The following is a 15,831-nucleotide window of genomic DNA, read 5'->3' as shown; positions in this document are numbered from 1 at the left end:
AGTATCTACAACCGTCTAAATGCCGCAATCTACTGCTGTTCCTACACTCCTTGGAACACCGTCCATAAATGGGATGCAAATGCAGTGGGATGTTCCCCTCTCCTCCGGTAAAATCTGTCTAGTGCGTCGACTGGGTCCCCTCTGTTAACACCCATAGCAGTCAATATTGCGTTCTTCAGTTCCCCACCATCTCATTGTAGATCCGGCAAAGCCGAGTGCATATTTGGATGGGACACATTATAATCAATCTCCTTTCCTTGAAGCTCTCTCTGATGGCTAGTTGCTTGGAAAAGCTCTTGAGTATCGTCTCTGAGCACACGTGTCCTGATAACCTTAGCAATATCTTTAAGTTGCTGTACACCGAACAGTGTGGTGTATGTTACAGCCTGAGTTTGATTTGCTGTCCTGCTCCCTCCTCTCTGAGAGTAATGAGGGGTGCCAATCGTGCAGACGGTAGCACTGACTCCCTATGGTAGGGGGTCGGTGAGAATTCCTAGGGAAATGGTATTTTATAATTATCGTAACCATATCTAGTAGCTTCATCTGCTGATTCATGCCAATCACTACCTCCATATTCACCTTCCACTCCCCCTTGGGACTGGGTTTGCTCTGAGGTGAAATCAGAGGGAGACTGGCTTTGTTTTCTGGAGTGACTGAGGTGTTTTCAGAGAGTGAGTTTGTACTGATGAGAGACTGTGGAGAGATGACAGAGACTGTGTTTGTTCTGAGTGAAGATCGGACAGACTGGGTTTGGTCCGAGGGGAGATCGGACAGACTGGGTTTGGTCCGAGGGGAGATCGGACAGACTGGGTTTGGTCCGAGGGGAGATCGGACAGACTGGGTTTGGTCCGAGGGGAGATCGGACAGATTGGGTTTGGTCCGAGGGGAGATCGGACAGATTGGGTTTGGTCCGAGGGGAGATCGGACAGACTGGGTTTGGTCCGATGGGAGATCGGACAGACTGGGTTTGGTCCGAGGGGAGATCGGACGGACTGGGTTTGGTCCGAGGGGAGATCGGGCGGACTGGGTTTGGCCTGAGGGGAGATCGGACAGACTGGGTTTGGTCTGAGGAGAGATCGGACGGACTGGGTTTGGTCTGAGGGGGGATCGGACGGACTGGGTTTGGTCCGAGGGGAGATCGGACAGACTGGGTTTAGTCCGAGGGGAGATCGGACAGACTGGGTTTGGTCTGATGGGAGATCGGACAGACTGGGTTTGGTCTGATGGGAGATCGGACGGACTGGGTTTGGTCTGAGGGGGGATCGGACGGACTGGGTTTGGTCTGATTGGTGATAATAATAATGCCAAATAGTTTCACAGCTGAAAAGACTGAACTTGCCTTTTGGGGATGTGGTAAATGAGGAAGTAACTGGAAATATCTCCTCTTTCATTGCGGTAGGAAAAACAACACAGAACTATCAGTGACTTGTGCAAGATAAAGTTACAGATTGGCTTTATCAGTCACACATTCATCGAAATAAACAGTTTCTTGTGTCACAGACAGAGATGTACCACATCGAGCTGAGATGCACCCAGACAGGGTGCTGTCTATGGTGTTTGATAACTCTGGTCTTGTACTCACTGAAGTTTAGAAGAATGTTGGGGGGTGCAGTGGATCTCACTGAAACCCATACAATACTGAGAGACCTGGAGAGGATGTTTCCAATTGTGGGGAAGTCTTGGAACTGAGGGCACAGCCTCAGAATAGAAGGACGGCAATTTAGAACAGAGATGAGGAGGAATTTCTTTAGCCAGGGAGTGCTGAATCTGTGGAATTCATTTCCACAGGCAGCTGTGGAGGCCAAATCATTGAGCATATTTAAAGCAGAACTTGATAGGTTCCTGATTAGTCAGGGAGTTAAAGGTTGTGGGGAGAAGGGAGGAGAATGGGGTTGAGATGGAAAATAAATCAGACATGATGGAATGGTGGTGCTGACTTGATGGGCTGAATTGCTTAATTCTGCTGCTAAGTCTTATGGTGATGTAAAAAAGTTTATTCTTGTAAATTGTTTGTGCAATAAATTTTTAGAATCGCATTTCTGAGGTCACCCAGCTGTGGATTTGCTGAGAGGATGTGGAGTAGATGCAAGAGCCCGTGTTACAGTTCATTCCCAGCAGCTGTGTAACAGTGGACTGACTCTCTGATGTACGCGTGTACCCCGGCAGACTACAAGTCTGCTGGAAGATCATCAACTCAGTGACGAACGTACTTGGTGTCAGGGAATGTCGAGGAGGCTTATCCTGAAAGCAGAGCAGTGGAGACGATTCAGCCGTGAGCAATAACTTTAATAACAGACTGTACAATAACAATCCACAGGGGGCCATAAAACAAGAGAAACAGAAATTGAACACAACAGGGGGGTTGTTTCAGCTAATGGGAGGCCCCTCCCATCTGCTGCTTTATTACAATATATATCTGAAGAGGCAAAGGGAAAATAATATGGAGTCATGAAGGTGAAGTCCCACTCTAAATCATCTCCTGAGGGAAATAGAAAGGCTGATGAATTGGCGAAGCAAGGTGCTTTTATTGGGCAGAAATGGCAGCTACAGGTTGGGAGTCTGGAAGGCAGAAGGGAAAACAGATTAAGGTTATGGATTTAACAGAGGAGTCCGCAATGGTTGACCAGAAGGGACATTAGAGGATTAGAGGAGTTAGAATTAGATTTTCCTTATGCCTTGATGATAATAAGGAATACAGTGGCGTCTTCAACTGGTTATATCCCGTATAAACTCATGACCGGAAGGGATATGAAAGGAGGAGTTGTTAGGATTAGATTTGTCAGAACCTGATATCAATGGGTTTGTGTCAGAAAAGTGGTACAACAATTGGTAGAGACAGTGAAAGAGGTCAGTTATGCGGCAGCCTACCAAATAGGAAAGAAGAAGCAACAGAGTAAAGCCGGCTTTGACTCAAAAGTCAGTCCCATGGAATTAAACGCATGACAAAGAGTGATGACTAGAATACACCAACCCACTCATTTTTAAATCCAAGGTTTGCAGGGCCCTATGAAATTATAGACAAATCAAACCCTTCAGGGTACAGTGCTGACTTCTCAAAAATGGCTGGTACCATATCAACCAGCTGAAATTGGTGGGGGAGAAACAGGAATGTGATCACCATCAGCACATAACAATTGATGTACATGGTAGTCCTGATTTGGGGGACTTGAGGATGGAACAACTGTTCCAAGAAGATGGGAACATGCCCACTCAAGGAGGTGATTTTCATTTTCCACATCCTGAGAACCAGGGGAATTTTGTCAAAAAAATCAAAGGGAAAGGAAGATATGTCAGTGTTTGTCTCTCCTATCCCAAAGCAAAATTGGGTGAGGAAAAATGGATGCCTTGAATCCAAAGACAACTGGGAGTCTGGACTGGTTTGTCTAGAAAAACAAGTAGAACATATGCACAAAATAATTTTAATATTATGAATATTTAAATATTTCAGATTTTGTCAGTGGCCAGGCCCTTTCCAGGTTTTCAAAACTATTAGAAAAATCTCTACTCCATACCCACAAGTGATGGAAACTACACCAGAGCCTAAATGTAGTGAGACCCAGCGTAACACAAATGGGACAGGTTTAGTGTTAGGAGATACAGGGGAATTTGACACTTTGGTACCAGGGCACGAGCGCTCGTAGATAATTTTTAATCTAACTGAAATAATGGTGCCTGAATAGTGCTCACCTACAACAAAACAATTATTTACTCACCCTTATGAGAGACAACTAAGCAGAGCGAGGTTAGGTCAGTCAAAAACAGTAGGAAGGAGGACTACTGGAATTAGTGGGAGTAGGTTATGCATCAGGGGTAGCAACAGTCAACAGCCTCGATATAGCAGAATTAGAAAACCAGACACGGTCCCTCCAGCAGAAAATAAGGGATATTACTGGAGAGAATTACAGAGATCGGGTACAAACTAATCAGATTGGTTGAGATGCATCCAGGTAACCCTGATACTGGTAAATTTCTGTAGCCCCTTCATGATACAACAAATCCAATTACTGACCACATAGACCTCACGTCTAAGGAAATACAGAAAACTGAGATCCGTGCTACGTATGCTAGTTGGTTGCTCACCATGACTGGCACTAATTTGTTGCAACTTGATTCACATCAAGGAGCAAACTGGGTCTCAGATGAGCATCTAAAAGAATGGGTTGGAGAAAGGGTGCCATTGTATCATATCAGAAGCCTTACGGTAACCAACAGAGAACTCGATACCCGTGATGATGGTAAAGGAAGGTTTTTTAATGTCAGAGCGGTATTCCATATTTTCCCCATATGGAAATAATTCAACCTACACTTTGAAAAAATGTTCACAATGTTGGAAAGTATCATCAGAATACATAGATATCCTTAAGTAACCCACTGATATATGCTACTGTTATGAATGATACTGGGAAAGGGAGCAATTTATGAAGATGCTATCAAGGGGGAGACAACTGGTCTTGTCCCGAAGAAATGACAAAGCAGAAGCTTAAAAACTGTACTTATCAAAATTATTCATTGTCTATTTTGCCTGTGAATAACTCGGCTTTCTTACAATATACATTGGTGGGACAGACATATTACATAGCAACAGGGGCCACAAGTTATACCAAGGGATGGAAACAATGCCCTTTGGAAAGTCACAATATCACAAGAGGGAATGTGAGTTTAGACCTGGCCATTGGAGGATGAACTTTGCCTCAGCCAGGGGGAGAATTTCAAGACTCGATGCACAGATACAGATCAATATCTGTGAGACTGTGTTGTTACTGAGTTGCCACCAATTCCTCACTTGACTGCAGACTGGACACGTGTTGTGGCAGAGGAAACGGAGATAATCCATCGATGGACTAAACACACTAAAGTAATTAAAACACACGCTGGAGAAGCAAATGAAATATTGAGTCACCAGGCTTTTGGAGTAAGTTTTGGAATTGGAGGACAAATGTTCAAATACATCCATGGGTAAGAATAGTATCACATACTGCTGCAATACTAACTTTACGTCCCCTGATAATTGTATTGCTCAATGTATATCAACTGAGAAGATGCAATAATGGAAAAAAAAATCGAGGATAAGTTTTTCATGAAAAAGCAGAGACGATTGTCAGTATAAAGTGGGTGAAGTTAGTAAATGTTAATATTATTTATAGAATGTAAGTGTTACACACCTACAAGGCAGTCCTATGGGCAGTCATCTGAATGAGAGGAGGATAATGATCTCAAGATAAATATCTTTGGATGAAGAGGAGGAAGATGTTGGCCAGAAGAAACTACAGTCTACAATTAGTGGATTTGATGAATCAAGGTCAGGGGAAGGAGACAGACCAGTTGTCTTTGTTCCCTCAGCCCCCATTTTGTGGATTCTGAACTATATTCTTGCTCTTGGATAATCTAATCAGAGCAACTGAAAGTGGAAATAAGAAACTTCAGGACCCTAAGGACCTGCTGAACCTGAGCCCATTCTCGGAGGAGTAGCTACTTATTATGTAAAATGCCGGACCTACCAAAGAATCAATCTGTAATCTCGTTAGACTCTGTCTGGGTCGCCTAGTTTAATGGGTTTGGACCAGTCAGAGTTGAAAGACTCAAATACACAAGTCTGGGGTGGGCAGGACCAGGAAACAATGTTGGTTGTAACACTGTACAATGACCAGTAAGAAGGTGACCCACCTAGGTCAGGTGACCTTGAGCCAAAGAGATGGAGATCCACCAGTTCAATTGATGAGGAACAGTATAAGATTCAGGAGCTCCAAATACGTAGGAGCCATAACTCTCCCGCAGTCAGAGAACAACCATCACGGATAAGGAGGACATGTGGAGATCGAGACCATGAGGAACACCTAGCCAGCGTGGACTCATTTCCCAGATAATTGCTTTCCTCTTCATTCACTATTCATGGAGGGTCAGGGATCCCAGTAGGGTGCACACAGGTAGTTAGTTGGAGAACCCACATTCTTTTCAGTTGTGAAGTTGCTCATCAGTAAATGCAGATTCTCTGTACCACACTGATCATCGTTACAAGTGGTGCTTCGTGTAACAGTCCACAGAGTAGACCCTGATTCTCCAATCTCACTTCACTTCCTCCTCAGAAAAAGAGAGCGCTATGTGGAAGGGAACTTCTAGGCAGTGCCTAAAGTAGTTTACATGGTCGGCACAACATTGTGGGCCGAATGGCCTATAATGCACTGTAGATTTTCTATCTTCCTATGTTTCCAACACACTTTCCTCAGGACAAGCCCAGTCTGTCCAACCACTCATCAGTACAAATCCAATCTCTCTAATCTCCCCTCAGAACAAATCCAATCTCTCTAATCTCCTATATGAAAAAAGAAATTGTCTCTGATCTCACCTCAGAATAAAGCCAGACTCTCTAATCTCCCATCAGAACAGACCCAGTCCGACCAATCTTTCCTCAGAAAAAATAGTGTCTGCGATCTACACTCAGAACACACCCAGTCCCTCCAGTCTTCCATCAGAACAAATCCAGTATTAAATCAATTCCTTCAGCGGTTTGATCGGGGCACGAGTGCGCAAGCGCGTGGACGTCAGCCAGTGAGAACAGCGGGAGGAGTTTAAAAGGAGACAGCTTTACAGAGCAGGCACTATAGTAGAGGGAAACAGACGAGGAAGGCTTTGACTCAACAGGGCTTCGGCGGTAATGGGTCGAGGCCAGGTAGGTTATCTGTGTAGAATACAGACAGGAAGAATGTGTGTGAAGCCGGTGTTCTGTTTTCGGTGTCCGATGTGGGAGGTCCTGGAGACTCCCAGCCTCTTGGACGGCCACATCTGCACCAGGTGTGTCGAGCTGCAGCTTCTTAGGGACCGTGTTAGGGAACTGGAGCTGCAGCTCGATGACCTTCGTGTGGTCAGGGAGAGCAAGGAGGTGATAGAGAGGAGCTTTTGGCAGGTAGTTACACCAGGGCCTCGAGAGTTAGGTAAATGGGTAACAGTCAGGAGAGGGAAGGACAAGAGCCAGATACTAGACAATACCCTTGTGGCTGTTCGCCTTAACAGTAAGTACTCCTGTTTGAGTACTGTTGGGAGGAACAGCCTAGCAGGGGGAAACAACAGTGGTCGCGTCTCTGGCACAGAGTCTGGCCCTGTGTCTCAGAAGGGTAGGGAAAGGAAGAGGATGGCAGCAGTGATAGGGGACTCCATAATTAGGGGGTCAGATAGGTGATTCTGTGGACGCAGGAAAGAAACACGGATGGTAGTTTGCCTCGATGGTGCCAGGGTCCAGGATGTTTCTGATCGTGTCCACGTTATCCTGAAGTGGGAAGGAGAACAGCCAGAGGTCGTGGTACATACTGGTACCAATGACACTGGTAGGAAAAGGGAGGAGGTCCTGAAAGTGGACTACAGGGAGTTAGGAAGGAAGTTGAGAAGCAGGACCACATCTCGGGATTACTGCCTGTGCCATGTGACAGTGAGCACAGGAATAGAGTGAGGTGGAGGATAAGTGCGTGACTGAGGGATTGGAGCAGGGGGCAGGGATTCAGATTTCTGGATCATTGGGACCTCTTTTGGGGCAGGTGTGACCTGTACAAAAAGGTCGGGTTGTGTTAAATCTGTGTGGGGAGAGGGTGTTGGGTTTGGTGTTGTCGGCACTGTATTTTTTGTGAGGGAGGGGATTGGGGTCTTGGGGCTTTTGATCTTCTGACGATCATCTTCCAGGTGGGCGATCTGTTGGCTGTTGTGCGAGGGAGGGAGGTGGGGGGGTTGAGGTTGCGAGATTTTTCTATTTCCGTTTTGTGTGGGGGTATTGAATCCCATGGTTTTTCTGGATACCATGGTTATCTGGAGAAGATGAATATCAGAGTTGTATTCTACATGCAAACCTGGACAATAAAATGAACCTTTGATCCTTTCCCCATAGACGCTGCCCGACCTGCTGAGTTCCTCCAGTATTTTGTGTGTGTTGCTCTGGATTTCCAGCAACGGCAGATTTTCTCCTGTTTATGACCATGATTGTTCTTGGTAATTTTTCTACAAAAGTGGTTTCCATCGCCTTCTTCTGAGCAGTGTCTGTACAGGACGGGTGAGCCCAGTCATTATCAATACTCTTCAGAGATTGTCTGCCTGGTGTCAGTGGTCGCATAACTAGAATTTGTGATCTGCACCAGCTGCTTGTATGACCATCCACCACCTGATCCCATGGATTCACGTGAACCCAATCGGGGGCGAAGCAGGGGCTACACCTCGCCCAAGGGTAAAGTGAAGGCTAGTGGAGGGTAGGAGTGTCTTACACCTCCTTTGGTAAAGACATATCTTCACCCTGACACCCTGTTATACATTGCAATACATATTAATTAAAAACTGTAAATTTCAATAAGAAATATATACCTACATGTATAATTTTATATTAAATAAATATCACAAAAAGAGGGAAAAAAGGAAACAAAGTGAGCTGGTCCTCACTTTTCCGATTTTCCATTCAGAAATCCGACGGCAGAAAGGAAGAAACTCTTCCTGAAACGTTGAGTGTGTGTCTTCTCTGGGAAGCTTCCTGATCCTCCGTTAGAACTCCACTCATTCCTCCCAGGCTCAGGCAAGGCCCTGGAGGAACGCTGTTTTGTTTTGCTGTATGCGCGTGTGGCTGATTGACAATTAAACTTGAGCTTGAATGTGGCGACGGGTTCTTTTCTGGGTCTGATCTACAGTCAGATCTCACTCGGGGACAGACAGATAAACCCGGGAGTGAGGGTTGAGTAGAGAAAGGATAATGGTAGCAGGCTTCACTTGCTGCCCCCAAAACCCACCCCGTCCCCTCCAGAACGTGTCAATGGTCTCTTACCTGCAGTCGGATCTCACTCTGGATCACATGGTTAAATGGGGGTTTGACGTAGGATGAATAATCATGCTTCCCTTTCCCAAACTCAGCCAGACACAGGTTGCTGTGACTGTCTCCCTCACTCAGCTGCTTTATCCTGATCAAGATGTTTCCTCCCTCTGGGTTCCTGACGAGCTCGTACCGAGTCACTCCATTTTCCGCTGCCCACGATCCATTTCGAATACGCCTGAAGGTGACGATGTGTCGGTAGGGATCCTTCCTCATCCACGTCACCGTGTGTGCGGTGAGGCTCTGCGGAGGCCGTGTGAACACACAGGGTAACGTGGCCGAAGCTCCCTCGGTTCCAGTCATCACAGAGACACTCTCACTGGGAGCTGAGGGAAGGACAGGCAATCTTCCGTGAGTTATATATACACACTCCTTATGGACTGTTTGTCCCACTCCCATCTTTCCTTTTTTACCATCCATCCTTTCCTGGGTCCCTTTAATCCAGTTCCCACTCCCTTACCAAGTTAGTTTAAACCCTCCCCAACAGCTCTAATAAACCTACCCATGGGAATATTGGTCCCGTTCAGGTTCAGGTGAACTCATCAATTTTATGCAGGTCCTGCCTTCCCCCAGAGGAGATCCCAATGACCCCAGAACCTCAAGTCCTGCCCCCTGCGCCAGCTTCTCAGCCACACGTTAATTTGCCAAAACATCCTGTTTCTACCCTCACTGGCGCATGGCACAGGAAGCAATCCAGAAATTATTACCCTGGATGTCCTGCTTCTCAGCTTCTACCTAGCTCTCTAAATTCCCTTTTCAGGACAACTTTGCATTTTGTTCCTATGCCATTGGTACCAATATGTACCAAGACATCTGGCTGCTCTCCCTCCCCCTCCAAAATGTTGCAGACACAATCCGAGATGTCCCTGACCCTGGCACCTGGGAGATAACGTACCATTCAGGCATCCTGTTCACATCCACAAAATGTTCTACCTGTTCCCCTGACTAATGAGTCCCCATCACTACCGCTGCCCTCTTTCCCTTCTGCACCACAGACCTATGCTCAGTGCCAGTAACTCGGTCTCCGTGGCATTCCCTGGGAAGTCGTGTGCCACAACAGAATCCAAAATGGTGTACTTACTATTGAGGGGAATGGCCACAGGGGTGCTCTGCACAAACTGCCTGTTCACATTTCCATTTCTCCTGACAGTCACCCAACTACTCACTTCCTGCAACCTAGGGGTGGCTACTTCCCTATAACTCTCAAACAAGAGAAAATCTGCAAACGCTGGAAATCCAAGCAATGCTCTCAAAATGCTGGAGGAACTCAGCAGGACAGGCAGCTTCAAATGTCTAGTTGACATTTTGGGCTCTTACTCTATCCTGCAGCCACCTTATCAGGGATAGGGTTCCTCTTGTCCTCACCTACCACCCCACCAGCCTCTGCATCCAGCATATAATTCTCTGGAACTTCTGCCACCTTCAACAGGATCCCACAACCAAATATACCTTTCCCTCTCCCCACCCCACCCCCACTATCCAAAGGGATCAATCCCTACATGACTCCATTGTCCATTCATCCATCCCCACGATCTCCCTCCTGTCACTTATCCTTACAAGCAGAAGCAGTGTTACACCTGTCCCTACACTTCCTCCCTCACTACCATTCAGGGCCCTAAACAGTCCTTCCAGGTGAGGCGACTGTGAGTCTGTTGGGGTGATATACTGTGTTTGCTGCTCCTGATGTGGCCCCCTACATAACCTGACGTAGATTGGGAGTCCGCTTTGCTGAGCACCTATGCTCCATCTGCCAGAAAAAGCAGGATCTCGCAGTGGCCACCTATTTTAATTCCACTGTGTCCATCCATGGCCTCCTCCACTATTGCAATGCGACCACACCTAGATTGGAGGAACAACTCCTTATATTCTGGTTGTGTAGCCCCCAACCTGATGGCATGAACATTCTGCAGTGGTTCCCACCCTACCCCCTCCTTCACTATTACCCATCCCCTTTTCCCTGCCTCACCTCATCTCCTTGCCCGCCCATTGCCTCCCTTTGATGTTTCAGGTTCTTGGATCATTGGGATCTCTTCTGGGGGAGGTATGACCTGTTCAAAAGAGACGGGTTGCACAGGAAAGAGGAAGAAGAGGGCAGCAGTAGTGATAGGGGACTCATTAGTCAGGGGAACAGGTAGAACATTCTGTGGATGTGAACGGGATGCCTGAATGGTACGTTGTCTCCCAGGTGCCAGGGTCAGGGACATCTCGGATTGTGTCCGCAACATTTTGGAGGGGGAGGGACAGCAGCCAGATGTCTTGGTACATATTGGTACCAATGGCATAGGAACAAAATGTGAAGAGGAGGTCCTGAAAAGAAAATTTAGAGAGCTAGGTTAGAAATCTGGATTAAATCTGGATATAATTTCTGGATTGCTGTCTGTGCCATGCGCCAGTGAGAGTAGAAACAGAATGTTTTGGCAGATTAATGTGTGGCTGAGATGCTGGTGCAGCGGGGCAGGACTGAGGTTCCTGGATCATTGGGATCTGGGGGAGGTATGACCTGCATAAAAGTGATGAGTGCACCTGAACCCAAATGGGACCAATATTCTCATGGGTGGGTTTGTTAGAGCTGTTGAGGAGGGTTTAAGGTAATCTGGCATTGGGGTGGGAACTGGAGTGAAGTGGCTCAGGAAAGGATGGATGGTAAAAAAGCAAAGATAGAATTCAGTCAGGCTGTCAGGAAGGACAGGCAGATGATAGGATGTAATTGTAGACCAGCAGAGTGAGTATTGGTGCATTTGGGATGCAGAAACCAAAATAGTAAATATGATACTCAAAGTGTTATATCTCAATGCACAGAGTATAAGAAATAAGGTGGATGATCATGTTGCACTGGTGGACATAAGGACAAAGGAATGATGTGGTAATCACTGATTCATGGCTGAAGGATGGTTGTAGTTGGGAGCCAAATGACCAAGACTACACATTGTATCAGAGGGATAGGAAGGTAGGCAGAGGGGGTGGTGTGGCTCTGCTGGTAAAGAATGGCATCAAATCAGTAGAAAGATGTGAAATCGGATCAGAAGAATTTGAATCCTTGTGGGTTGAGTTAAGAAACTGCAAGGGTAAAAGGACCCTGATGGTGCTTATATACAAGTCTCCCAACAGTAGCTTGGATGTGGACAACAGATTTGAATGGGAAATAGAAAGAGTATGTCAAAAGAGCAATGTTATGTTTATCGTGGGAGATTTCAACTTGCAGGTTGATTGGGAAAATCAGGTTGGTCATGGATCTCAGGAAAGTGAGTTTGTTGAACACCTAAGAGATGGCTTTTTAGATCAGTTTGTCATTGAGCCTAATAGGGGATCAGTTATACTGAACTTGATGTTTTGTAATGAACTGGAGGTGATAAGGGCGTTTAAGGTAAAAGAACCTCTCGGAGACAGTAATTACAATATGATTAAGTTCAACTTGACATTTGATAGGGAGAAAGTAAAGTCTGATGTAGCAGCCTTTCAGTGGAGTAAAGGAAATTACAGTGGTATGAGAGAGGAGTGGGCCAAAGTAAAGTTAAAGAATTTGCTAGCAGGAATGACAGCAGAGCCACAATGGTGTGAGTTCCTGGAAAAATGAGGAAGGAGCAGAATAGATGTATTCCAAAAATGAAGAAATACTTAAATGGGGAAATAGTACAACCGTGGCTGACAAGGGAAGTCAAAGCTAAGGTAAAAGCAAAAGAGAGGACATACAACAAAGCAAAAATGAGTGGGAAGACAGAAGATGGGGAAGCTTTTAAAACCCTACCAAGATCAACTGAAAGAATCTTTAGGAGGGAAATGATGAAATATGAAAGCAGGCTAGCAAGCAATATCAAGGTGGATAGTGAAAGCTTTTTCAAATATGTAAAAATTAAAAGAGAGATGAGAGCGGATTTCGGACCGCTAGAAAATGAGGCTGGAGAAATAATAACGAGGGATAAGGAGATGATTGATGAATCATCAGGCTTCACTGTGGAAGACACTCACAGTGTTTCAGATGTTGAAGGGTGTGAGGGAAAAGAAGTGGGTGCAGTTACTATTACAAGGGAGAACTTGCTCAAAAAGCTGAAAGATCTAAGGGTATATTAGTCACCTGGACCAGATGAACTGCACCCTAGAGTTCTGAAAGAGGTAACAGTCGAGATTCTGGAGGAATTTATAACGATCTTTCAAATCAATCATTGGACTGGCATGGTGCCAGAGGACTGGAAAATTGCAAATGTCACTACACTCTTTAAGAAAGGAGGAAGGCAGCAGAAAGGAAATTATAAATCAGTTGGCCTGACCTCAGTGGCTGGGAAGTTGATTGAATGAATTGTTAAGGATGAAGTTATGCAGTACTTGGTGACCCAGGACAAGAGAGGACAAAGTCAGCATGGTTTCCTTAAAGGAGCGAGTGGGAATAAAAGGATCTTTTTCTGGTTGGCTGCCAGTGACTAGTGGTATTCCACAGGGGTCAGTGTTCAGACCACTTCATTTTATGCTGCATATCATTTTTTTTCAATCTGGGGTGCCTTAAGGCAACTTGTGTGGCAGCAAAACTCTCATTGGATACGATTAAATATTCTCGTTTCAGCCTGATACAGCTAAAAACACAACCGCTTCCACGGTCAGTGTAGTCAACAAAGATGTCTTAATGTGGTTAAATGAACTATTGCTGCTTGAAACAGACAGAAACAAGCTAAAACAGTTTCAGTGTGTGAGTGTGTGTGTGAGTGTGTGTGGGTGAGTGTGTGTGTGTGTGTGTGTGAGTGTGTGTGAGTGAGTGTGAGTGTGTGTGTGTGTGTGAGTATGAGTGTGTGTGTGAGTGTGTGTGTGAGAGTGTGAGTGAAAGTGTGAGTGTGAGTGTGCGTGTGAGTGTGTGTGTGTGAGTGTGTGTGTGTGTGTGTGTGTGTGGTGGTGCCTGCAAAGACTCGCTTTACATTTGCAAACCAAAAGCTGTGGATGAACCAGGAGGTACATCATTTGCTGAAGGCTACATCTGTGGCATTCTGGACTGGTGACCGAGATCTGTACCAAAAAACCAGTTCTGAATCGTGGAGGGCTATTTTAAGGGCAAAGAGACAATTTTGAATGAAGTTGGAGGTGACATTGGATGCACGGCAACTCTGGCAGGGTATGCAAGACATTACTTCCTACAAAGTGAAACCCAAATAGCATGAATGGACACGATGCCTCAGTACCAGATGAACTCAACACCTTCTATGCCCACTTTGAAAGGGAGAACACAACTACAGCTGTGATGATCCTTGCTGCACCAGATGACCCTGTGACCTCTGACTCGGAGACCAGTGTTAGGCTATCTTTAAAGAAGTTGAACCCTCGCAAGGTGGAAGGTCGGGAGCATTCAAGGACATTTTCAAACTCTCACAGCTACAGGCGGAAGTTCCCACTTGCTTCAAAAAGGCAACAATTATACCGGTGCCTAAGAAGAATAATGTGAGCTGCCTTAATGACTATCGCCCAGTAGCACTCACATCAGCAGTGAAGAAATGCTTTGAGAGGTTGGTTATGACTAGACTGAACTCCTGCCCCCTCAGCAAGGACCTGGACCCACTGTAATTTGCGTATCACCACAATAGGTCAACAGCAGATGCAATCTCAATGGCTCTTCATACGGCCTTAGACCACTTGGACAATACAAACACCTATGTCAGGATGCTGTCTTTGGGATTCTGGGATTTTCTATCGTTGATTCTTTGGAGGCTTTCTTTCTGCTTCATGGATGTCTGCAAAGAGTAAGAATTTCAGGTTGTATAGAAACATAGAAACTTGCAGCACAATACAGGCTCTTCGGCCCACAAATTTGTCCCGAACATGTTGCTACCTTAGAAATTACTCGGGTTACCCATAGCCCTCTATTGTATGCGGAATACATTCTCTGATATTAAATTCAACCATTGAACCATTAAACCATTGGATCGCTGCATGAAAGTGAACCTTGGGTTAGTATGAGGTGATATATACGTACTTTGGTAATTAGTTTGAACTTTGCAGGGAATCTGGAAGCACAGACTCAAGTCATCTGCAATCACATCAATTTCAGATTCAATTATGTATTAATTACACGTGAAATGCACCATTAGCATAAGGAATCTATGTGCTGGGAGGCAGGCAGTGTACAAGTGTCCTTACAACTGAAGGATCTATCCTTCCCATGAGCTTGGCCTGACACCAGAATCCATTTCACAGCCTCCCTCGCACCTCACATGTACCCCCGCTCTACCTCCCTGATTCTCTCTCAGGAATAGTCCCTCCTATAACCATTCCACAGCCTCACCATCACTCTGCACACCTCCCAGCTCCACCACCCTGTTTCCCTCTCAGGAACAGTCCCTCCTCTTCATCCACCCCCCACCCTGAGCCCAGTTAACAGATAGGGGGCATTCGGTTGTCCTGCCCTGCTCCACCTGTCAATATGACCATGGCTGACCGTCGACTTCAGGATCCTTAACCACAATACCTTTGGCAGTGAGACATTATACAGGAACTCAGCAAGTCAGGCAGCATCTATGAAAGGAAGTCGACGTTTTGGGCCAAGATATTTCATCATGACTCAGCTGTTTATTCCTTTCCATTGATGCTGCGAGACTTGCTGGGATCCACCAGAATTTGTATGTGTTACTCTAGATTTCCAGACTCTATTTATTTATGATTTGGCATTATGAAATTGTTGCTTCTTGAAAATATTTTGGGACTCGGCCGCCTCTGCATTCTATGCTGGAGACAATTCTGTAATGTTCACTTCACTTGGAGCTAGGGAAATTTAAAGTATCTTCGGTGTGGTACCACGTGTGTCCCATGGCTGTGGCCAGAGGTCTTGTACGTCACATTGAGTATGAACAACTAAAGTGAAGGATGAATCTGCTATTGGTACCCTACCCTGACACTAACTACAGGAAACTGCAAAGACAACCCTAGAGTCCTTCACCCTCTCCTCAGTGCTTTGGACTTCTCACTCACTGCACTTTACTTCCTGACCCTGAAATACTGACTTTTTATTCAGTTGCTGTAGAATA

This window comes from Hemitrygon akajei, chromosome 6, assembly GCF_048418815.1.
Source record: "Hemitrygon akajei chromosome 6, sHemAka1.3, whole genome shotgun sequence".
In the NCBI taxonomy this organism is placed as follows: domain Eukaryota; kingdom Metazoa; phylum Chordata; class Chondrichthyes; order Myliobatiformes; family Dasyatidae; genus Hemitrygon; species Hemitrygon akajei.
Note: the sequence above shows the minus strand (reverse complement) of the source record.